A 24,972-nucleotide genomic window follows, 5' to 3' on the forward strand; every position below is an offset into this window, starting at 1 on the left:
CTGCTGTAGATTATTGCCGTCTAGATTCATCCTCATTTCGTGGTATTTTGCCCAACTGGTTTATTGTCAACCCCACACAATTCCTGAAATTACAGAGATTGTGTATTAATCGCGTAGGGTCTCATAGGGCAAGTATTTCCTTTCTGTTTCACAGCCAAGTTTTTAAGATGAATAGACGTTCTGACATTTGACTTTTCTCTTACAGACAAAGTTCCTGCTAGCAGTTGTCCTCGAAAAGAAGATCCGGGCAGAATAACTGCCGTAATCCAGAGTAGAAATTTAAAGGCTTACGCTCTAAGCAGACAGGTAAGTTTGCATGTATATTCACTCAGCGATGACGGCAGTGATAATGTATTTGCCCTTTACCCAGTTTATTGCCTTTAGTTTATTTTCTCGTTAATCAGTTTTCAATAGACCCCATGACGTCCTCAGTTTCTTGCTGTCCTGCGCCTATCGCTTCAACTTTGTGCACTTACAACATCAAACTCTCCCGTACACTATGATACATATTTCGATGCTTGTGTACTCTATCAGTTCTTTGTCTTCCGCTACCCTTCCACTACATTGTTTCCATTTCAACAACTGAGAGTTTCAGTACTTTTAGTTACTTTTCCTGCTGATCTGGCCGTTCTCCTCACGTTGGTTTCCATAGACTTCTCCCCTAGACTATTTTCTCTAATATTCAGGGTGATTCAGGTAAGATGATCATCTCAATATAGATGTTGTACCTTGATATCACACAGATGAAATGTGAGAAAGTCCTCACTAAACAACATATATTCTCTTGACATTCCAATGGAAAGATGGCGGATAGAAAAAGTAAGTAAAGTGTTTATTATGCCAAAAGTAATCATCATCATTATTAATACATTTATCCCACCGTGAGACAAGACGCTCAGCACCTGCATGGCAAAAGTCTGCGGCTCCCTACGGAAATATGATTGTACACAGGCGTGCGAATCAAATCGAACACAGGAGTGTCTTTCTTCAGGGCTCTAAAAATGTGGGAAGCGCATGGTGAGAGATCAGCACTTTATGGAGGATGTGCAAGGGCTCACGGTGAAAGCGCTGCAGCGTAATCGAAATTGTCCTAGCAACATGTGAGCGGGCAACATGGTTTCGTTCCCGGGTTCGATTCCCGGCGGGGTCAGGGATTTTCTCTGCCTCGTGATGACTGGGTGTTGTGTGATGTCCTTAGGTTAGTTAGGCTTATGTTGTAGGGGACTGATGACCATAGCTGTTAAGTCCCATAGTGCTCAGAGCCATTTGAACATTTGAACATGGTGCCGCACGCAACCGCAAACATTTTTCCACAAATGCATTGACCGTCTTGTCTCACAGTGGGATAATTTTGAAATAATAAAAAGTTAACTTAATTTTTTTGAACTTTCTCGTTTTCATTTGACTGCCGTTTACAATTACAGAAATATCTGTAACAAGTCCGTTTTCTTTTTAATGGAGCCGTAGTAATTCCTGCTGACGGTGTCGCAGATCTGAAATAAATTAATTCAACAGCTCAGTTTCCGACTACAGTACCCAAAGTACTTTATAACCTACTAGTGGCAAACATCGATAAATGAATAAAAATTGTTTACTGATACTGAAATTATTATTGCACCGTTGAGTGTATAGACCTACATAAAATCTTGATAAGGTTTCAGACTGGGGCGAAGACTGGCAGCTTGCTTTAAATGTTCTGAAATGCAAAACTGTACCCTTTGCGTCATGCATCATTACAGTAACCAATGAGCCAAAACCGGGATCAGTCAACTCAAACAAATACTTGGGTGCAAAAATTTGTAGAGACATGAAATGTAATGATCAGTTATTGTCAGTCCTAGGTAAATCAAGTGGCAGACCACGATGCTGTCTGTTAACAAAGGAGACTGTTTACAAAACTCTCATGTGGCCCATCCTGGAATATTACTCAAGCGTTTGGGATGAGTACTGAATAGGACTAACAAGCAATATGAAACGTATACAAAGAAGGGCAGCACATCTGACCACGAGTGTCTGATTATATATAGATAGATAGATAGATAGATAGATAGATAGAGAGAGAGAGAGAGAGAGAGAGAGACCCAGGGGACAATCACTTAAATGTCGAAACATCTGACCTGGCAGGTGTTTGAAAATGTTTGCCAAACATCCCACGAAAGCCCCAAGAATCAGAATTAACTGCGGAATCTAGCAACAAGATTAGGCTAGTTACAGCTAGCTCAGAGTCGTTTAAGAAGTCGTTATTGCAGCGCTCCATGCGCGAATGATACGGGACGAAACTCTAATACGTAGATAAGGCGTTGGCCCCCCTTTGGCACTTACACAAGCAGTTATTCGGCTTGGCACTGACTGACAGACATATTGAACGTCCTGAGTGATACCATTGCTATGCAGCGATTGTTTCCTGCGCGGTTTAATGTCTGTCGACATGGAGCTGTTCCGAGCCGTAATACAATCCTCAGATGGGTGGAAAACTTCAGAGCAACTGGAAACATACTGGATAAGAAACATCCTGGCCTGAGACGCAGAGTAACGACACCAGAAAATGTTGAAAGGGTAAGGCAAGCGGCAGTCAGAAGCCCAGGACGGTCAGCTAGATGTCATGCTAGTGAGTTACGAATCAATCGTGAATCGGTTAGACGAATTTTGCATAATGAATTAAAATTCCATCCCTACAAAATTCTCATTGTCAAATGGCTCTGAGCACTATGCGACTTAACTTCTGAGGTCATCAGTCGCCTAGAACTTAGAACTAATTAAACCTAACTAACCTAAGGACATCACACACATCCATGCCCGAGGCAGGATTCGAACCTGCGACCGTAGCGGTCACGCGGTTCCAGACTGAAGCGCCTTTAACCGCACGGCCACACCGACCGGCAATTCTCATTGTCGAACAACTTAAGGAAACTGATTTTGCTGTACGAGAAGACTTCGCTTACAGAATGCAAGTGATTTCGGGATCGAATGAAAATGAAATTTTACTGATGAGCGATGAAGCTCATTTTCATTTAAACGCCGGCCGGTGTGGCCGTGCGGTTCTAGGCGCTTCAGTCTGGAACCGCGCGACCGCTACGGTCGCAGGTTCGAATCCTGCCTCGGGCATGGATGTGTGTGATGTCCTTAGGTTAGTTAGGTTTAAGTAGTTCTACGATCTAGGGGACTGATGACCACAGATGTTGAGTCCCATATTGCTCAGAGCCATTTGAACCATTTTTTCATTTAAACGGAACCGTGAATAAGTAAAACCTACGTTACTGGGCTCCAGAGCATCCACACCTTATCCACCAGCGTCCTCTACACTCAGAAAAAATAAGTCTGGTGTGCTCTTGGCTCTGTTGGCATTATTGGACTTTATTTTTTGAAGAGAACGGGGTCACAGTTGTTCTTAATTCGGTTCGTTACATTCGTATAATTGAAACAGAACTAAGAAGACGACGAATTCCAGCAGGATGGGGCAAACTTCGCACACTGCAAACACTTCAATGACAGTTCTTAGGCGCAAGTTTCCTGGCCGGATTATCTCACCTTCTGGCAATGTTCCTTGGCCTCCAAGGGCTCCCAACTTGTCATTATGTGACTTTTTTTCTGTGGAGGTACCTTAAGAACTGTGTCTATAACCACAAACCACGAAATTTGGACGAGTTGAAGAATGCAATCATTCAAGAAATTGCTGCCATCCCTGCAGAGATTTTAGTCCGTGCGATGGAGGAATTTGAGAAGAGACTTAAGTCCTGCATTCAAAATGATGGACATCACCTTGAGGACATTATTTTTCACAAATAACTTTGTTAACTAAAATGGCAAATAATGAGGAGCTTTGATTTTGTGTAAATAAACATGCATTAATTTTAAAGTTGGCTGAGTATTATTTCATTAAAAACCGTCCGTCTCCTGTGTGTCACCCTGTACATGCAGATCACATCTACTGATTTCCGTCCCAATCGAATAATTCCTTCGTGGTGCGCCGTTTGCATAGTGTATTCGCACTGATAAATTTTTCTCGGGTTATCAGCTACCCCGAGAAGAAGTCGTCATCGAGATTCGTCGAGAAAGTCTGAATTCGCATGTACTTGCACTGTTCTGTAACTGGCATTTGTCTCTATTCGCGAGATTTTCTGTATCGTTCTCCCTCTATTAAATCTTCACGCCTACGCTCCGCAGATCCTTATTCAGATCACGTCGATGATGCCTTGTCACCTGTATATGATTGTCGCTTGGCTGTCTCTAGCATTCGTTGCCACGGTACTGAGGTTCGCCTCTGGGTGCCAGTATAACATCGGCTGAGCTTACACAGTCACGTGCCACTCCATGTCAAGCCTGACTGAAAAGGCCACACACGAGCACCTCTCGTCTTGCAACGTCGCATCGGCAAATACAAGCCGGAGGATGCACCGTTCCGTAATGGGCTGGTTGCTACAATGTTGCTACATTGCGCTGCCTCCAATGGCGCCTTGTGGCTGATCACAGAATGTTTTGGTTTAACTACGTCGACATACTGTGAAACAGAGCTCGCAAAACACTGCAGCTCGTACGACTCGACAAGACAACAGTAAACCGAGTAAGCTTTCTTCTTTGTAGATACCGCACTCAGTCATAGAGGAGTAGAACGCGCCTTGTCTTTCCTGGTGAGCATAGTATTAGTTCCAAACTCAGATTTATTTCTTATGATATGTTTACCTACTAGAAAGTTTTTGATAAAAGTGATAGTAATACCCACTTAGGTCTCGACAAAATTTTTATTTACTCGATTTAGGCCTCAGGTGGGACTGACGAATGACATCAAAAAGGTGCAAAGAAGGGCAGCTCGTTTTGTATTATCGCGAAATAGGGGAGATAGTGCCACAGACATGATACATGAATTGGAGTGGCAATCACAAAAACTAAGGCTTTTTTTGTTGCGGCGGAATCTTCTCATGAAATTTCAATCACCAGTTTTCTCCTCCGATTGTGAAAACATTCTGTTGGCACCCACCTACATAGGGAGAAATGGTCATCACGATAAAAAAAAAGGAGAAATCAGGGCTCGCACAGAAAAATTTAAGTGCTCGTTTTTCCCGCTCGCCATTCGAGATTGGAGCGGTAGCGAGACAGCTTGAAGGTGGTTCATTGAAGCCTGTGCCGGGCACTTTTTTGTGAATAGCAGAGAAATCACGTAGATGTAGATGTAGGTGTAGGCCTTCTATTGTCCACGAAAGTAACTGCTTGTGATTTTTCATTCGGTAAGAGTGTAGTTGTTCCCAAACTTCAAACCACCTTGCTCCAGTTTTCTTATCGACTTTCTCTGGAGATAGGAATCTAAAACCTTCTTTCTGTTCAGAATTTCAAGTTCCTCAGTCTTCATCTCTTTCCGGTCACTACCGATTTAATGGAGCACCTTGCACTAGGCAGATATGATCCGGCTGACATCTCAAAAAATTCTCTTGGATATTCTGTTTTTATTCATTCGAACCAGATGGTCGTAAATTATCATTCTCTATTTCCTCAGACAGGCATTGAGCTGCGTGTAACATTTTCGTATTATTACTCTAGAAAGCAGGTGTTGACAGATGTGAAAATTACCGAACTATCAGTTTAATAAGTCACGGCTGCAAAATACTAACGCGAATTCTTTACAGACGAATGGAAAAACTGGTAGAAGCCGACCTCGGGGAAGATCAGTATGGATTCCGTAGAAACATTGGAACACGTGAGGCAATACTCACCCTACGACTTATCTTAGAAGCTAGATTAAGAAAAGGCAAACCTAATTTTCTAGCATTTGTAGACTTAGAGAAAGCTTTTGACAATGTTGACTGGAATACTCTTTCAAATTCGGAAGGTAGCAGGGGTAAAATACAGGGAGCGAAAGGCTATTTATAATTTGTACAGAAACCAGATGGTAGTTATAAGAGTCGAGGGGCATGAAAGAGAAGCAGTGGTTGGGAAGGGAGTCAGACAGGGTTGTAGCCTCTCCCTGATGTTATTCAATCTGTATATTGAGTAAGCAATAAAGGAAAGAGAAGAACAATTCGGAGTAGGAATTAAAATCCATGGAGAAGAAATAAAAACTTTGAGGTTCGCCGATGACATTTTAATTCTGTCAGATACAGCAAAGGACTTGGAAGAGCAGTTGAACGGAATGGACAGTGTCTTGAAAGGAGGATATAAGATGAACATCAACAAAAGCAAAACGAGGATAATGGAATATAGTCGAGTTAACTCGGGTGATGCTGAGGGAATAAGATTAGGGAATGAGACACTTAAAGTAGTAAAGGAGTTTTGCTATTTGGGGAGCAAAATAACTCATGATGGTCGAAGTAGAGAGGATATAAAATGTAGACTGGCAATGGCAAGGAACGTGCTTCTGAAGAAGAATCGAGTATAGATTTAAGTGTCAGGAAGTCGTTTCTGAGAGTATTTGTATGGAGGTTTAGCCATCTATGGAAGTGAAACATGGACGATAAATAATTCAGACAAGAAGAGAATAGAAGCTTTCGAAATGTGGTGCTACAAAAGACTGCTGAAGATTGGATGGGTAGATCACATAACTAATGAGGAGGTATTGAGTAGAATTGGGGAGAAGAGGAGTTTGTGGTACAACTTGACTAGAAGAAGGGATCGGTTGGTAGGACATGTTCTGAGGCATCAAGGGATCACCAATTTAGTATTGGAGGGCAGCGTGGAGGGTAAAAATCGTAGATGGCGACCAAGAGATGAATACACTAAGCAGATTCAGAAGGATGTAGGCTGCAGTAGGTACTGGGAGATGAAGCAGCTTACACAGGATAGAGTAGCATGGAGAGCTGTATCAAACCAGTCTCAGGACTGAAGACCACAACAACAACACTACCATAATGCTGTAACTTTACTTGAGAGAAGAAAGATCTCATATTGTACACTTCTTTAGTCAACTGAAAGGTCATCCCCATCTCCCTTGCCTTGAGTTCATTAGCCTGGCTGTAAACTCGGCCTCTGTATTACCTCACACATTTAGTTAAATTTATTGATTCTCTTTTTATCTGTGTGCATGAAAATTAGAATGTCTTGTGTATTTCTCATATATTCTGGTTTTTCCTCCAATTCTTTTGGAAATATTGATTTTTTTGTTACCATCGCTATGTCTTCGAATGCTATTGTAAGAACAACCTTGGCGGCTTGTTGGTGGGCCCACACGTTTCGAGTACGCTGCAAAAGTTTCGCTAGGACGCCCTAACACATCATCCATACAATCCCGATCTCTCCCCATTCGATTTCCATGTTTATGGTGCCCTGAAGAAAGGCGTTTGTGACCGTCGACTTCCTTCGGACCAAGAGGTGCGTACCTGGATGCAGTCATGGTTCCGAGGACAACCGCAAACATTTGTCCATGAAGGCACTGACCATCTCTTCTCACAGTGGGATAAATGTATTAACAGTCATGGTGATTAAGTTTGAAATAATAAACAATTTACTTTTAATCCATCTGTCTCGTTTTTATTTGTTTGCCTGAGTTCGAAACGCGTTCTCTATGCTGTTCGTAGTAGCTTAACTGCAATCTTATTTTCTTATTCATTGTTAAACCTACTCCTCCATTACCCTTACGTGATTCTATATTTATAACGCTGTATGCATGTGACCAGAAATGCTGTTCTTCGTGCCACGGCACTTCGCTAATTCCCATTATATCTAACTTTGACTTATCAATTACTCTTATCAAGTTCTGTGACCTACCCAACTAAGGGATCAAACATTCTACGCTCTGATCCATAAAATACCAGATTTGTTTCTTTTGGTAACGACATACTCCCGAGTAGTACCCGCCCAGAGATCCGAATGCGGGACTATTTCTCTTTCGGAATAATTTACCCAAGAGGATGCCATCATTAAACCGTACGGTAGTGCCACATGTCGTCGGGAGATATAACGGCTGTAGTTTCCCGTGGCTTTCTGCTGTTCGCAGTACCAACACTACAAGGCAATGTTGGCTCAAATGGTTCAAATGGGTCTGAGCACTATGGGAGTTAACGTCTGATGTCATTAGTCCCCTAGAACTTAGAACTACTTAAACCTAACTAACCTAAGGACATCTCATACATCCATACCCGAGGCAGTATTCGAACCTGCGACCGTAGCGGTCGCGCGGTTCCAGACTGTAGCGCCTAGAACCGCTCAGCTACTACGGCCGGCGCAATGCTGGTCAAACGTTACAAGGCCACATCAGCACATCGGCGCGCCTGTTGCCCCTGCAACTACTAAAATGGTTCCTGTTTGAATGTAGGCGAGATATGTTACTTTGTCCTCTCCTAAAATTTGTGTCTCCTAAAATTTGTGTTTGTGGATGTTTTAATGGCTATTTCATTATGGGACACACGACCTCCCTCCAATATTTAAACAATTAAATATTGTAAGTTTAGATTAACCGATGCGGAGATAGGAAATCACGGGAGCAACTGAAATAGCTCATCACTTCACTGCAATTTGCGTTTATTGTAACACTTGATAACAGACCAAAAAAATGTCGCGGGTTACACTTGACAGATAATAGCACTAGAATAGTAACAAACACTTGATTCAGTTTTCTGCACTTTAACTAAAGTTCAACAGGGGAACACACTTTAAGTTCTCCCATTAATATAAATATGCGCGTAGGCGCGTTTAAGAACTGGTTATGAAACAGTCATTTATAACATCAAGGTAGGCACACTCCATGTATGGAATGGCTACCTAAAGCAACAAATTAAGAATAGCATGCTTATAGATTGACTAGAATAAAGGAATAAGTAACACACACACGGTTTCTGACGGCCGACAAACTGTGTTGGGCTACTGAGCAGTGATTAATTTAAAATAGCCAAAACATACGCTAACCAGGTTAGCGGCGTATTTAAAGACAAGCGTCGACCAAGGACCCTGGTCAGAAGGTAATCAAAACTAGCAGGATTCCCTTACACGGCAGTCGTGCCAACACATCCATTCATACGCCAGAATCAACTAGCGCAACATAAATCATTGACACATTTCAGATAATATTTTAAAACAACATACTTAAATACCTTTGTTTACCACAAGCCTTAATTAGTTAAAAAGTTAGGCTCTGTTATAGAAGCCTCGCAAATGAGGTAGGAAGTTAAGGTCTACAATTCTAAAAAAATGGTTCAAATGGCTCTGAGCACTATGGGACTTAACTTCTGAGGTCATCAGTCCCCTAGAACTTAGAACTACTTAAACCGAACTAATCTAAGAACATCACACACAGCCGGCCGGTGTGGTCGAGCGATTCTAGGCGCTTCAGTCTGGAACCGCACGACCGCTGCGGTCGCAGGTTCGAATCCTGCCTCGGGCATGGATGTGTGTGATGTCCTTAGGTTAGTTAGGTTTAAGTAGTTCTAAGTTATAGGGGACTGATAACCTTAGATGTTAAGTCCCATAACGCTAAGAGCCATTTGAACCATTTGAACGTCACACAAATCCATGCCCGAGGCAGCATTCGAACCTGCGTCCGTAGCGGTCGCGCTGTTTCAGACTGTAGCGCCTAGAACCGCTCGGCCACATCGGCCGGCTCTACAATTCTACTTTGCCATTTAACACGCGTCCTGACGAGGAAAAGGAAGAATCGAGCTAATTAATTGAAAGTCACTACTTGGATCCAGTATTTGACGATGCGCTCAAAATCAACAAACGAAGGTGAGAGTCAAGTTTACACTCGCAAACAGCACACGCAGAACACGAGCATGAGGTGAACATTAAATAAACTGCTCCTTTTTCAAATATTTACACACCGACGAAACACATAATCTTCGCCGAATTACTGTAGACGACGGAGTGCCCAGTTGCTTGCAAATAACGCAAAATAATGGTCAAAACATCTTACTTTAAGTCCGACGACATCCGTAGGACAGGAGTGTCAATGAATAACCAGGCCTCATCCCCTTTGATCCATCTGCGACCAAGGCAGTAACATTGGCTCCTATCACGGCCTTAACGATGCATCACACCTGACACGAGTCGCGACAAACATCAACAAAACGGCGTGGGCTCCTGTAAGCTCCCGGACGTCCGCAGTTGGAGTTCCTCCTCCAGGCCGACGCTCCCTTGCAAACACGGGAGGCAGCCGGCCGCAGCTAGAGAGCCTGTATAGGGAGAGAGTGGCCAACCGGACGATACGGCAGCCATTTTTCTGCCAAACTGCGGCCGGGACTTTTGAATGGCCAGTAGTGGAGTAGTGGAGTACACACTCACCGAATCAAAAGCACAAGACAATATGGCGAAATCATTCGTTACATGCCTTTCTTTATAGCTATAATATACTCATAGTAGCCTACTACGTACAGCACAGGAAAATTTGATACAGTGGCTGTAAAAATTATTCGTTACTTGCATTTATCTCCTTTAAAGTTCGTTTACTAGACATATTGCACTGAAAGTAACGTAAATAAAAAAAATATAGTGAATAGCATTTGTTTTGTATCGGAAGTGCATAACGCCAAAGATTTAACGTACCTGTATTACGTCAGATGAATGAAAGTCGTAAGCAGTTGTTTACTTGTGACATGCAAAAAGTATGAGACGTACTGGTACTTCTTGTCACGTCTTCAAACTTTTTGCATGTCACAAGTAAACAACTGCTTACAACTTTAGATAACAAACGAAAAAGATTACAAAAAACAGGTAATGTTAAATGTAGGCTACTGTAATAACGACCAAATATAACAAGAAAACTACCGTATCCCTTCTACCCCACAGTAAGTAGGCCTATTAAAGACTGTCTTCAAGAGTACCTACAGTTATTTACTACGAATAATGTTTCAGCAACGACGACAACTGCGGAAAACGTGCTTAAAACTTGCCTGCGTCAACAGTCAGCCAATAATACTGACTTACTTCGCATAGATAAGAGTACTTGGTTGGTTTCCACAAGGCTCCTGTATTGACCATTGAAGTTGTGCGCCCGAAAACCACAAAAAAAACAAAAAAAAACAAGGCTCCTGTTTGATTTATGTCAGCCCTGTTGACTCCGACTGCCCACTGCTTTCGTCTTTCTTCATTGCGTGGAAATGCTACCATGCGAAATCCACCTTCGCCTCTATTGGAACAACCAAATGCAGGACAATCTGGCATCGTTTACAAACGTCTGCAGAACGAATTACAGATGTCAAAAACAATACTGTACAATTACTAACGTGTTTACTTCAAACATGTAGGCCTACCGACTTCATCACCAAACGCTTCATTATTTCAACTCGTATTTACGATCGCAAACGCTAATTACGTACTAAAAAGATATACAACTAAAACGAACATGCATGTACAACGCATAACAAGTCTCTCAATAATTCAAACACCTTTTAATCGTTTCCAAAAGTCCTCTGCACTTCAATTCAACTCAAAAGCACGGCGAACGTAGGAAGCGCGAGAGACGTTTGGCAGAAAACTGGCGCCAAAGCTGATCAACCAATCACGGGCAACTTCACCTATGGCCACTCTCTCTGTATACAGGCTCTCTAGCCGCAGCAACGCCACAGCGGCCTCTGGCTAGGGGAAGGAAACAGCAGAGCGTGAAGCGGGAATTTCAAAAGGAACGCGCTACAGACAAGGAGGAAACGCGGAGAACCAACCGTGACATTTCGCCACGGTTCACATTACTTGTACAATTTAAAGCGAAAGACATGGGGTGCATGCAGTATATAATTAATGCATGAATAATTAACCTACGTCACTAACAAATTTATTGCGCTGCAAATGATATGAACTGTTGTGTTATTTTTCTCAAAAGCAAGCTACTATTTTCTATTGCATGCGTCCCACATCTTTCGCTTTAAATTTAGAAGTACTGTTACAGCTATTAAAAATGCACAGACACACAGTTTGAGGACTATGTATGGGGTTAGGAACCTGTATGGGATCTCCGGGAGGGGACTGCCAAGACGGAGGTGACCATGAGAAAAAGACTGAATAGCCAACGAAAAGATAACGTCCTACAAGTCGCGGCGTGGACTGTCAGAAGTTTGAACGTGGTAAGGAAGCTAGAAAATCTGAAAAGGGTATGCTAAGGCTGAATCTAGATATATTGAAGTGAAATGGAAGGAAGATAAGGATTTCTGGTCACAACGAGCATAGGGTAATATCAGCAGCGGCAGAAAATGATATAATGGGAGTAGGATTCGTTATAGATACGAAGGTAGGACAGAGACTGCGTTACTGCGAAGAATTCAGTTATAGGGTTATTCTCATCAGAATCGACAGCAAACAAACACCGACAACAGTAGTTCAGGTGTACATGACAACGTCGCAAGCAGAAGATGAACAGAACAGAGAAATTATATGAGGATATTGAACGGCTAATTCAGTGCTTAAAGAAATACGAAAACCTAATAGGCATGGAGGATTGGAATGTGGTCGCAAGGAAGAGAGTATAGAAAAAGGTAATAATACCCTCTTCGAGAATCACAAGAGGAGAGGGTATACTTGGAAAAGACCGGGAGATACGGGAAGATTTTAGTTAGATTACTTCAAGGTGATGCAGAGCTTCCGAAATGAGATATTTGATTGTAAGGCGTACCCAGGAACAGATACAGACTCGGATCACAGTTTAGTAATGGTGATGAGTAGGCTGAAGTTTAAGACACTAGTCAATAAGAATCAGTGCGCAAATGAGTGGGGTACGGAAGCACTAATAAATGAAGAGATACGATTGAAGTTCTCTGAGGCTATAGAGACTGCGATAATGAAGGGCTCAGTAGGCAGAGCCGTTGAAGAGAAATGGACATCTCTAAAGATGGCAATCACAGAAGTTGGAAAGAAAACCGTAGGTACAAGGAAGACAACAGCGAAGAAACATGGATAACACATGAAAAACTGCAGCTGATCGGCGAAAGAACGAAATACAAAAATGTTCTGGGAAATTCAAGAATACAGAAATACAAGGCGCTTAGGAACAAAGTAAACAGGAAGTGCAGGAAAGTTAGGGTGAAATGGCTGCATGAAAAATGTGAAGAAATCGAAAAAGAAATGATTCTCGAAAGAACGGATTCAGCATATAGAAAAGTCAAAGCAAGCTTCGGTGAAATTAAAAGCAAAGGCGGTAACATTAAGAGTTCAGTGGGAATTCCACTGTTAAATGCAGAGGAGAGAGTAGGTAAGTGGAAAGAGTACACTGAAGGCCTCTACGAGGGGGAAGATTTGTTTGATGAGGTGATAGAAGAAGAAACAGGAATCGACAGGGAAGAGATAGGGGATCCAGTATTAGAAACAGAATTTGAAAGAGCTTTGGAAAACTTAAATCAGAAAGATCAAAAGGGATAGCTAACATTCCATCGGAATGTCTAAAATCATTGGGGAAAGTGTCAACAAAACGACTACTTACTTTGGCGTGTAGAACATATGAAACCGGCGGTACACCATCAGACTTTCGGAAAAACATCACCCACAAAATTCCGAAGACAGCAAGAGCCGACAATTGCTAGAACTATCGCACGATCGGCTTAACATCTCATGCATCCAAGATGCTGACAAGAATAATATACATATGAATGGAATGAAAAATGAGGGTGTATTATATGACGATCAGTTTGGCTTTATGAAAGGTAAAGGCACCAGAGAGGCAGTCCTGACTTTGCGGTTGATAACGGAAACAGGTGAAGAAAAATCGAGACACGTTCATAGGATTTTTTGACCTGGAAAAAGCGTTCGACAATGTAAAATGGTTCAAGATCTCCGAAATTTTGAGAAAAATAGGGGTAAGCTATAAGTAAAGACGGAGAATATACAATATGTGCAAGATCGAAGGGGGAACAGTAAGACTGGAAAACCAAGAACGAATTGCTCAGATTAAGAAGGGTGTAAGACAGGGATGTAGTCTTTCGCCCCTACTGTTTAATATATACATCGAAGAAGCAACGAGGGCAATAAAAGAAAGGTTCAAGATTGGGATTAAAATTCACGATGAAATGACATCAATGATAAGATTCGCTGATGACATTACCATCCTGAATGAAAGTGCAAAAGAATTGCAAGATGTGTTGAATGGAATGAGCAGTCTAATGAGTACAGAATATGGATTGGAAGTAAATAGAAGAAATACGAAGTAATGAGAGGTAGGAGAAATAAGAACAGCGAGAAACTTAACATGAGGATTGGTGATCACGAAGCAAATGAAGTTAAGGATTCTGCTACCTAGGCAGCAAAATAACCCATGACTGACGGAGCAAGAAGAACATAAAAAGCACACTAGCTCTGGCAAAAAGAGTATTTCTGGCCAAGAGAAGTCTACTAGTAGCGAATATAGGTCTTAATCTGAGGAAGAAAACTCTGGGAATGTACTTTTGGCGCATGTGGCAGTGAAACGTGGATTGTGGGAAGAGAATCGAAGCATTTGAGCTTTGGTGCTACAGAATCATGTTGAAAATTAGGTCGTGTGATAAGGTAAGAAATGAGGAGGCCCGCCGCAGAATCGGCGAGGAAAGGAAAACACTGACAAGAAGAAAGGACAGGATGATAGGACATCTACTAAGGCATCAGGGGATAACTTCCATGGTACTAGAGGGAGCTGCAGAAGGTAAAAACTACAGAGGAAGAGAGAGATTGGAATATAGCCAGCAAATAATTGAGGACGCATGTTGCAATTGCTACTCTGAGAGGAAAAGGAGGAAAAGGAATTCGTGGCGTTCACCTCAAACTAGTCAGAAGACTAATAACTATAAAAATGAAAAAAAGTAAAAAAGAAAATAGAAAATTATTCTATATGTTTAATCGTTTTAAAAATTATTACATTTAAGTTTTTATCTTAATAATTATTTTTTTCTTTTTAGATTTGTGTGTGTGAAATTTTTCAATTGTTTCCGAACATTTTGATGAGATTACAACAGACAAGTGGTAAATTTCAGGTTTATTTCAGTTTCTCTTCCCCTGAATCAACTGCTATTACTTCCTCCTTCGTACATTTTGCGAAATGACCGTGAAGGTAAAAATTAGAAAGAATAGAATTCACATTGAGGCTTATCGCAGCGTTCTTACCGCGAACATGCGCGACTGGAACAGGAGAAGGGAGAAATAGCAGTGTTACACAAGGTACCCTCCGCCACACACCGGACAAGAAAGCGAAATAATATTACATTGTCATCCAGTTCTGAGCTATGTTGAAAGTTTCAAGTCCCTATCTCATCGGGATATTAGTTTAAAATGAATTACAAAATTTGACAGACATGAAAGCGACCTAACAGAAACTTGTGAAAACGACACAAGTACAGACAGTTGAAGAATTGTTATAAGGGTGGGGGGTTGCGGGGGGGGGGGGGAGGAATGAAGGAGATCAGAATACACAGACACCGTCATGGTACAGAAGAACGCTTTTTCAGAAGGAGGAAGATTTTCAAGTGACTTGGATGGAGAAAAAAACTGGAAGGCACCGGAGGGATTCGAACCCTCGATCTCCTGTTTACTAGACAGGCGCTTTAACCAACTAAGCCACGGCGCCGTTGCGGCATGTGTGTGCTTATAGAAGTATAAGAATGGTATCTGCATTTGAACGGCTGGTCCCTGCAGCTGGTGCGCGGCCTCGAGCTGGCGCGGATGACGTCATCAGTACACTTGACTTTTCAGATAATGGCCCATATAGAGCCCTTATCTTGCAGAGAATCGCCTCCTTTAACTGGCAGGAAATGAGTACAGTAGTACTCCAACATTTGCTTTTAGCAGTATCTACATCCCAACGGCAACTCAACTGAGTACAGGACCGCACTGAGAGGTTAGCATACGTTTGTGCTAACATTCGCACTTCTGCATTTCGCTTGCACGAGGAATGGACGGGAGAACTGTTAAATGCAATGAACAATTGACACAGCATTACACTGGCGACGAAAAAGGAAAAGGCCAGTGAAGAGTAAAGAGAACGGGAAATACAATGACCTAAACAGTGAAGCGGCGTAATGTGCAGGGTGATTCCGTGATGATGTTACAAACTTTCGAGGATGATGGAAAGGTGTAAATATATCAATCTGAGGTAAGGAACCCTGGTCCGGAAGAGACCGAGACGGAAGTTATAAGCAAAAGTCGTTCTGACAACTCTGACAGTGGAGTACATCAACCGGTATTGTTGTTGCAAAGATTGTAGGGTAGGCAGCTTTCAGAGGTGGAAGTATGGACCGAAACAAGGATAAAATGTACAGTAAACATGGGTTCTGAAATACATACTTTAAGAGCTATGGGCATTTGTTCATTCGAAGAGACGTATTTTACAGTATCGAAGATGACCAAGTGCTAGCTCTTAAGTTATGCATTTTAGAGCCCATGTTTACCATACATTTTTTTTCTTGTTTTGGTCCATGCTACCACCTCTGAAAGTCGCCTACATTATAATCTTAGCAACAGTAGCAGTACATGTATGCCTCTGTCCGAGGTATCAGAACGATTTTCGCTTATAACTTTCTCCATCACCCCTGGAAGTTTGTAACATCATCACAGAATAACCCTGCATAATAGAAGACGCGAGAAAATTCTGCTGTGCTCTACACGTGATTGGTGAAGAAATGCAGACAAGAGTAGATTTGGTCTCACGAATATTATAGACCAGCCTAGTTTCAGAATTTCACGTCTCTTAGAATCAATTTGTCTGTTGTGAAAAAAGTATCTGAGGAGAAAGTGAAGGAAGCATATTACACTCCACAGAGGGAAATTAAATTGTTAGTGATCCACCAGAGGCGTGCATAACAGTTAATAAGCATTTCCTGTAAACTTTCAGCAAATGGAATCAAAATTTTCTTGGTTCATGCAAACATCTAAATCTTTTAGGCGCTAATGTTCCCAAACACGTCGCATGTCGCAACAAGAAGAGCGAGGACTTACATATGATCAGAAATCAAGCAGGGTAATGATAACCAGTGCACCATACATACAGCAGCCAGTCACTTTGGCAATGTTCCTTTCAAGAGCGGTCAGTTCGTTCTTCTTTGAATCATCAGTCTTCTGAATGGTTTGATGCGACCCACCACGAATTTCTCTCCTGTGCCAACATCTCAGAGTAGCACTTGTAACCTTTGTCCTCAGTTATTTGCTGGATGTATTCCAATCTCTGCCTTCCTCTACAGTTTTTGCCCTCTACAACTCCCTCTAGTACCACGGAAGTCATTCCCTGATGTCTCAACAGATGTCCTATCATCCTATACCTTCCCCTTGTCAGTGTTTCCCACATATTGCCTTCGTGTCCGATTCTGCGCAGAACCTCCTAATTCCTTACCTTATCAGTCCACCTAATTTTCAACACCCGTCTGTAGCACCACACCTCAAATGCTTCGATTCTCTTCTGTTCCGGTTTTCCCACAGTCCATGTTTCACTACCAAACAATGCTGAGCTCCAAACGTATATTCTCAGAAATTTCTTCCTCAAATTAAGACCTATGTTTGACTGTAGACTTCTCTTGACCAGGAATGCCCTTTTTGCCAGTGCTAGTCTGCTTTTGATTTCCTCCTTGTTCCGCCTGTCATTGGTTATTTTGCTGCCTAGGTAGCAGAATTCCTTAACTTCATCTGCTTCGTGACCATCAATCCTGATGTTAAGTTTCTCGCTGTTCTCATTTCTGCTACTTCTCATTTACTTTCGCCTTTCTTCGATTTACTCTCAATCCATATTCTGTACTCATTAGACCGTCCGTTCCATTCAGCAGAGCCGGCCAGTTGGCCGAGCGGTTCTAGGCGCTTCAGTCTGGAACCGCGCGACCGCTACGGTCGCAGGTTCGAATCCTGCCTCGGGCATGGATGTGTGTGATGTCCTTAGGTTAGTTAGGTTTAAATAGTTCTAAGTTTCCTGTTACAACTATCCTAAGACATTCGCATTTACATATCATTCCTATAACTTAATATCTACATAAGCCTAGTTCCTCGTCCATGTGTGCTACCACTCTTAGAATGAAATATTACTCAGTCAGTATTGTGCAGTCTGTGGGGCACCTCCGTCGTCTACGAGAATGCAACAAAGAGCGAACTCGTGTTCCACAGTTTGTAGCAGGCTGGCTGGCATCCGCACTGCACTCAGATGCTCGATTTCGAAATGAGCCTAGAGGCGGTCACCAGATCCCCTACCACAAGTCTCTTCCCTTTGTTGCACAACAATAATGTTTTATTACTTCAGACATACGTCTCCCTTTAACAGGAGTGCTTACCTTTCCTTTTTTTAATAAACTGAATCGATGACTGTGCCACTTTTGTAGTTTTAGGATTCGCGATTTCGTACCTTGGTCCGATCCCACGGTTACGCCGCCGTTTGAAAATCTCCCTCCTGTTGAGGGGTTGCGGGTGTGAGAAATCGCCTGCCCTTTCAGCACCGGCCATTTCGGGGAAAATACCTCTGGAATGCACTGCCTGGGGTCGGCCGGAAATTTTTGCAGCCAGACTGGCTGCATATCTGATTTTGTTGCCCCAAGCAGATCTGGCGATATACAGGGTTATGATTGAAGCGATTTCACAGCTCTACAATAACTGTATTATTTGAGATATTTTCACAATGCTTTGCACACACATACAAAAACTCAAAAAGTTTTTTTAGGCATTCACAAATGTTCGATATGTGCCCCTTTAGTGATTCGGCAGACATCAAGCCGATAATCAAGTTCCTCCCACACTCGGCGCAGCATGTCCCCATCAATGAGTTCGAAAGCATCGTTGATGCGAGCTCGCAGTTCTGGCACGTTTCTTGGTAGAGGAGGTTTAAACACTGAATCTTTCACATAAACCCACAGAAAGAAATTGCATGGGGTTAAGTCGGGAGAGCGTGGAGGCCGTGACATGAATTGCTGATCATGATCTCCACCACGACCGATCCATCGGTTTTCCAATCTCCTGTTTAAGAAATGCCGAACATCATGATGGAAGTGCGGTGGAGCACCATCCTGTTGAAAGATGAAGTCGGCGCTGTCGGTCTCCAGTTGTGGCATGAGCCAATTTTCCAGCATTTCCAGATACACGTGTCCTGTAACTTTTTTTTCGCAGAAGAAAAAGGGGCTGTAAACTTTAAACCGTGAGATTGCACAAAACGCGTTAACTTTTGGTGAATTGCGAATTTGCTGCACGAATGCGTGAGGATTCTCTACCGCCCAGATTCGCACATTGTGTCTGTTCACTTCACCATAAGAAAAAATGTTGCTTCATCACTGAAAACAAGTTTCGCACTGAACGCATCCTCTTCCATGAGCTGTTGCAACCGCGCCGAAAATTCAAAGCGACCGAGCGAGGTGGCGCAGTGGTTAGACACTGGACTCGCATTCGGGAGGACGACGGTTCAATCCCGCGTCCGGCCATCCTGATTTAGGTTTACCGTGATTTCCCTAAATCGCTCCAGGCAAATGCCGGGATGGTTCCTTTCAAAGGGCACGGCCGACTTCCTTCCCCGTCCTTCCCTAATCCGATGAGACCGATGACCTCGCTGTCTGGTCTCCTTCCCTAAACCAACCAACCAACCAACCAATTCAAAGCGTTTGACTTTGTCATCGGGTGTCAGGGCTTGTAGCAATTGTAAACGGTAAGGCTTCTGCTTTAGCCTTTTCCGTAAGATTTTCCAAACCGTCGGCTGTGGTACGTTTAGCTCCCTGCTTGCTTTGTTCGTCGACTTCCGCGGGCTACGCGTGAAACTTGCCCGCACGCGTTCAACCGTTTCTTCGCTCACTGCAGGCCGACCCGTTGATTTCCCCTTACAGAGGCATCCAGAAGCATTAAACTGCGCATACCATCGCCGAATGGAGTTAGCAGTTGGTGGATCTTTGTTGAACTTCGTCGTGAAGTGTCGTTGCACTGTTATGACTGACTGATGTGAGTGCATTTCAAGCACGACATACGCTTTGTCGGCTCCTGTCGCCATTTTGTCTCACTGCGCTCTCGAGCGCTCTGGCGACAGAAACCTGAAGTGCGCCTTCAGCCGAACAAAACTTTGAGTTTTTCTACGTATCTGTAGTGTGTCGTGACCATATGTCAATGAATGGAGCTACAGTAAATTTATGAAATCGCTTCAATCATTTGTAATAGCCCTGTACTTGACAAGAAGCTTTAATCCGCTAAAGGAAGGGGACGATTATATTCAGTGTTCGGGGCTGCCGCTCACTTCTTTGCGTGAGTGAGGTTAAGATGCATGAGTTACATGGCGAAGATAGCAGAAAGAAACGTGGAATGCGTTTGGAACGCGGCTCGGTGCATAAAGGCGGTGCAGCGACACGGGACTGGAAAGCGGGTGAAAGGGGAGGAAGCGGCGATCAGGCTGCCGTGTTCCGACACGCCCCGCTGAGCGCCGCGTAGGCTACCAGCGCCGTGTGCGTCTGCAGAGGTCGACGCTCTGGCCGTGCGAATGCGTAGCGGCCGAGTCCACCACTCCACTGCCTTAAGGCTGTCTCACTAATACAGCTATGGAAATAAGTATTCATACAGTAGGTTGTGACGAACTACGATGGTGTGTTGGGATAGTAAATCACCCACAGCGCCGATACGAATAAGTACGATGATGTAGCGTCAGACAACCATGTTCTTGGTAATGAAGCTTCCCGTATGCCATGAATCTATTCTGGGAAAAAAAATGTTACACTCCGCACGGTGTACGACAGGGCAAAATGTATTCATACAGCGGACTACTTTCAACCAAACAAACGGCTGACGCAGCCCCGGAGTGCGTGCCACACTCGTGTAGTCGTGTGGTGGCCGTGAAGCAACAGCACGTCGGACGTGGGTATCGTGGATCAGCAGAATGGGCTGCAAGGGTAGGGAAACGACTATTGAGGAACGAAACATCGTTTCGCTGAGGGTCATCATAGAAAGTTTAATGAGCTTCTTAGATATGTCAGCCTCTTCCAATAGCATTGTTTAAAGTCGATATAAAGCTGAGGGAGATCCCACCAATTCTTATATCGGCAATATGCACGTAAAACGACTCTGTAATACAATATATACGCTAAACGTTACTGTATTCTTTGCTTCAGTAGCTCTTATTAATTCGAGATCAAATGATTCCTCAGGATCTGAGCAGGTTGGACGATAACTCTTATCAGTTTCGCGAAGATCAGTGGAATAAGTCTTGAGATTTCAAGCCAAGTGGCTCTAGTCTGGTTCATCGTCCCCAAAATTTTTTCTATGTGATGGCACCAAATTAAGTTGTAGAATTACGACCAATTCAAGTAGAAAGTATCACGTACAAAATATTGAGGGGAAGGCGAAGCAAAGACTGCGTTTCATCGGCAGAACAATTAAAAGATGCAACACGTCTGTTGAAGAGACGGCCTACATGAGCTTTTCCGTCCTTTTCTGGAGTATAGCCCCGTGGTGTGGCATCCTTACTTGATCGTATTGGCGGAAGACACTGAAAAAGTTCAAAGAAGGGCAGCTCGTTTTGTATTATAGCGAAACAAGGGAGAGAATGTCAAGATATGATAAGCGAGTTGAAGCTGCAAACATTAAAACAAAGGCGTTTTTTGTTGTAGCGAGAACTTTTCACGAAATTTAAATCACCAACTCTTCCCTCCGATGTTGTTGTCAGAAGATTGGTTTGATGCAGCGGTCCATTTTAGACCGTCGTGTGCGAACTTCTTCATCTCTACATAGCCGCGGCAACCAACATTCACTTGTACGTGCTTAATGTGCTTAATGTAATAGAAGCTCGCTCTCCTACAATATTTACCGGCTCCCCTCCCCCCCCCCCCTAGCTTCCGATCATTACCAAACTGACAATTCCTACCTCATTTTTGCCAAGTTATGCATAATTCCCCCCCCCCCCCCTTTCCCCAAATTCGATTCAGTACCTCGTTATTTGTTATTCGATCTGCCTGTCTAATCTTCAGCATTCTTTTATAGCACCACATTTCAGAAACTTCTGTCTTGTCTGAGTCGCCTATACTCCACGTTTCACTTCTGCGCAAGGCTGCGCTCTAGACAGATGCCTTCAGAAAAGAACTCCCAACATTTCAGTTTATGTTACATGTTAGCATGTTCCTCTTTTTCAGAAATTCTTATTATGCTATTGTCAATAAGAATTTTACATCTTCTCTATTTCGGCTATCGCCAGCCGGGGTGGCCGAGCGGTTCTAGGCGCTACAGTCTGGAACCGCGCGACCGCTACGGCCGCAGGTTCTAATCCTGCCTCGGGCATGGATGTGTGTGATGTCCTTACGTTAGTTAGGTTTAAGTAGTTCTGAGTTCTAGGTGACTGATTACCTCAGAAGTTAAGTCCCATTGTGCTCAGAGCCAATTGAACCATTTATTTCGGCCATCAGCATTTATTTTGCTAGCCAGGTAATGCTGTTCATTCCTCCTCGTAAATATGTTGTTGATCGCACCGTTACATATAGAGAGGTGACTATCATAATATAACAAGACAAAATCAGAGCGCTCAAGTAAACATTTTTCCCACGTTCTATTTGAGAAGAAGTCGGAAAGTGGTTCTATGAAATCTCTGTCAAGTGCTTAAGTGTGAATTGCAGAATACTCAGGTAAATGTTAATATAGGAACACACGCTACTAGCCAATACCTATTACGCTTTCTAGCTTTCTTCAAACTGGTACTGAACTCATTGTGCCTGTCTAACAGTGTAGGATGCGACTCTGTTTCATAGTGGGAAATGGGTTGTGGCGCGGGGATGGGTGATGGTGGTGTGGAGGGGGGGAGAGAGACAGTGCTGCTACCTCTCGCTGGTTTCGAGACAAAACTACAATCGTGATCAGTGTGTCAGGCAACAAAGCCCGCTTAAATAGTTCTGTGGCTACTGTTTCAGACGCAGCCTTAGAACAAAACTCAGTCCTCGTGGCTACTGAAGACAAGCAAACACTTTAGCCAGAGAAAATTTTAGAAGAGTTTTGACTGTAACAAACTTCATTGTTAAAAACTGTGGTCGCTGTTCGTCTATGCCGAACATGACAAATGATATGGAAGAAGCACGAGCGTGCGCGAATCATACGTGTACTATGGACAGTACTCCGCTCAGCAAATTTACCCAATGAGTTGCCAAAACCAGGGGCGTGCCGGCACCAAAAATTATCCTAACCTTCTTGTTCCTTTCTTCTGCCTATGAGTTACCGCTGCCTCGACTGTAACGCACGTGTTGCCATAGTGTCATTTCTGAAATGTCTTTTCGTCCAAGTAGCATCATAAACAAACGACAGATACCGCTGCTAACGTGGTTCATTGATCAACAGTTCACATAGCTGCCCCCTACACAACTCACTCATAATCAACAATTGAGTCCTTGCTAGTACTTCACTGCGGTAGTGTAGGATTTCAAAGGTCGACGAGCTATCGCTCCATGTCTTATCCTTGAAAGTGAGCAACTGATTTTGATGTTAAATTTGACGGAGACATTGATACAGTAGAACTAACCCGCCAGGGTAGCCGAGAGCGCTAACGCGCTGCTTAGTGGACTGGGGTTGGCGCGCCGGCCCCGGATCGAATCCGCCCGGCGGACTAATGACGAGGGCCGGTGTGCCGGCAGCCTGTACCTGTATGTGGTTTTTAGGCGGTTTCCCACATCCCACTAGGTGAATACTGGGCTGGTCCCCAAGTTCCGCCTCAGTTACACGACTCGCAGACATTTGAAATACGTTCGCACTATTCCATGGATTACACTCGACGCAGATAGTTGGGGTACACGCATTCTGTCCCGGGTGGGTACCAGGTGGCGCCAGGAAAGGCATCTGGCCACCCCTTAACAGTAACGCGCCAAATGCGGTTAACCATAACAGCAGACCCCGCAAGTTGGGATTAATGCTTGAAAAGAGAGACTGATACACCGAAGCTAGTTAATAAAATAATTTTTTTCAAGTTCCAGATGAGAGAACAGATGAAGCCAATTGACACGGCTTGCTAGTTGTACATTCTGAAGTTTTTTTTTCAAAATAGGTTCAAATGGTTCAAATGGCTCTGAGCACTACGGGACTTAACTTCTGAGGTCATCAGTCCCCTAGAACTTAGAACTATTTAAACCTAACTAACCTAAGGACATCACACACATCCATGCCCGAGGCAGGATTCGAACCTGCGACCATAGCGGTCGCGCGGTTCCAGGCTGTAGCGCCTAGAACCGCTCGACCACCCCGGCTGGCTTCCAAATAGGGATTAAGAGAAGCTTATTTAAATATCAAAATAGTTTTGAGGATATTTATGACAGTGAAAATGGCTATAGGAGCTTGTGATCAAAGTTTCAGCAAATAAAGAAAAAAAATGTGTGAAATCCTTATGGGACTTAACTGCTAAGGTCATCAGTCCCTAACTTACACACTACTTAACCTAAATTATCCTAAGGACAAACACACCCATGCCCGAAGGAGGACTCGTACCTCCGCTGGGACCAGCCGCACAGTCCATGACTGCAGCGCCTTGGACCGTTTATTTTTTCTTTTTTTTTTTAAGTACTTATGGTAGAGTATAGGTGAAAGCAGATGGATTTGGCTACAAAAGCTAGATGAATCACAATATGGCACCTATGGTGTGAGTTAAACGTTAGCCGGCCGCTGTGGCCGAGCGGTTCTAGGCGCTTCAGTCTGGAACCGCACGACCGCTACGGTCGCAGGTTCGAATCCTACCTCGGGCATGGATGTGTGTGATGTCCTTAGGTTGGTTAGGTTTAAGTAGTTCTAAGTTCTGTAGGACTGATGACCTCAGATGTTAAGTCCCATAGTGCTCAGAGCCATTTGAACCAAGTTAAACGTTAAACTAACAGTACTATGCACTGTGACTGACCGCATAAGTTTGGCATTCAACAGTTGTGGCACTGTTAGGTAAGTGTGGTGTCATCGCCAGACACCACACTTGCTAGGTGGTGGCTTAAATCGGCCGCGGTCCATTTAGTACATGTCGGACCCGCGTGTCGCCACTGTGTGATCGCAGACCGAGCGCCACCACAAGGCAGGTCTCGAGATACGGAAGAGGACTCGCCCCAGTTGTACGACGACATTGCTAGCGACTACACTGACGAAGCCATTCTCTCATTTGCCGAGAGACTGTTAGAATAGCCTTCAGCTAAGTCCATGGCTACGACCTAGCAAGGCGCCATTAGC

The 24,972-nt window shown here is 43.5% G+C and overlaps 1 protein-coding gene and 1 non-coding gene across 2 annotated transcripts in view; one reads left to right on the forward strand and one right to left on the reverse strand.

Annotated features, from left to right (window-relative positions):
- Positions 1 to 206: 206 nt before the first annotated feature.
- The window catches only part of LOC124595565 (acyl-CoA Delta-9 desaturase-like), an 88,285-nt gene continuing 63,519 nt past the window's right edge, over positions 207 to 24,972 (forward strand). Inside the window, exon 1 of the mRNA XM_047134350.1 lies at positions 207 to 306. The gene's annotated coding sequence lies outside the window, so the exon portion shown is untranslated. The remainder of the gene's footprint in view (positions 307 to 24,972) is intronic.
- On the reverse strand, positions 15,360 to 15,433 carry Trnat-agu. The gene has a single exon. It is a non-coding gene; the product is annotated as a tRNA-Thr (tRNA).

Source organism: Schistocerca americana, chromosome 2 (genome assembly GCF_021461395.2).
Source record: "Schistocerca americana isolate TAMUIC-IGC-003095 chromosome 2, iqSchAmer2.1, whole genome shotgun sequence".
In the NCBI taxonomy this organism is placed as follows: domain Eukaryota; kingdom Metazoa; phylum Arthropoda; class Insecta; order Orthoptera; family Acrididae; genus Schistocerca; species Schistocerca americana.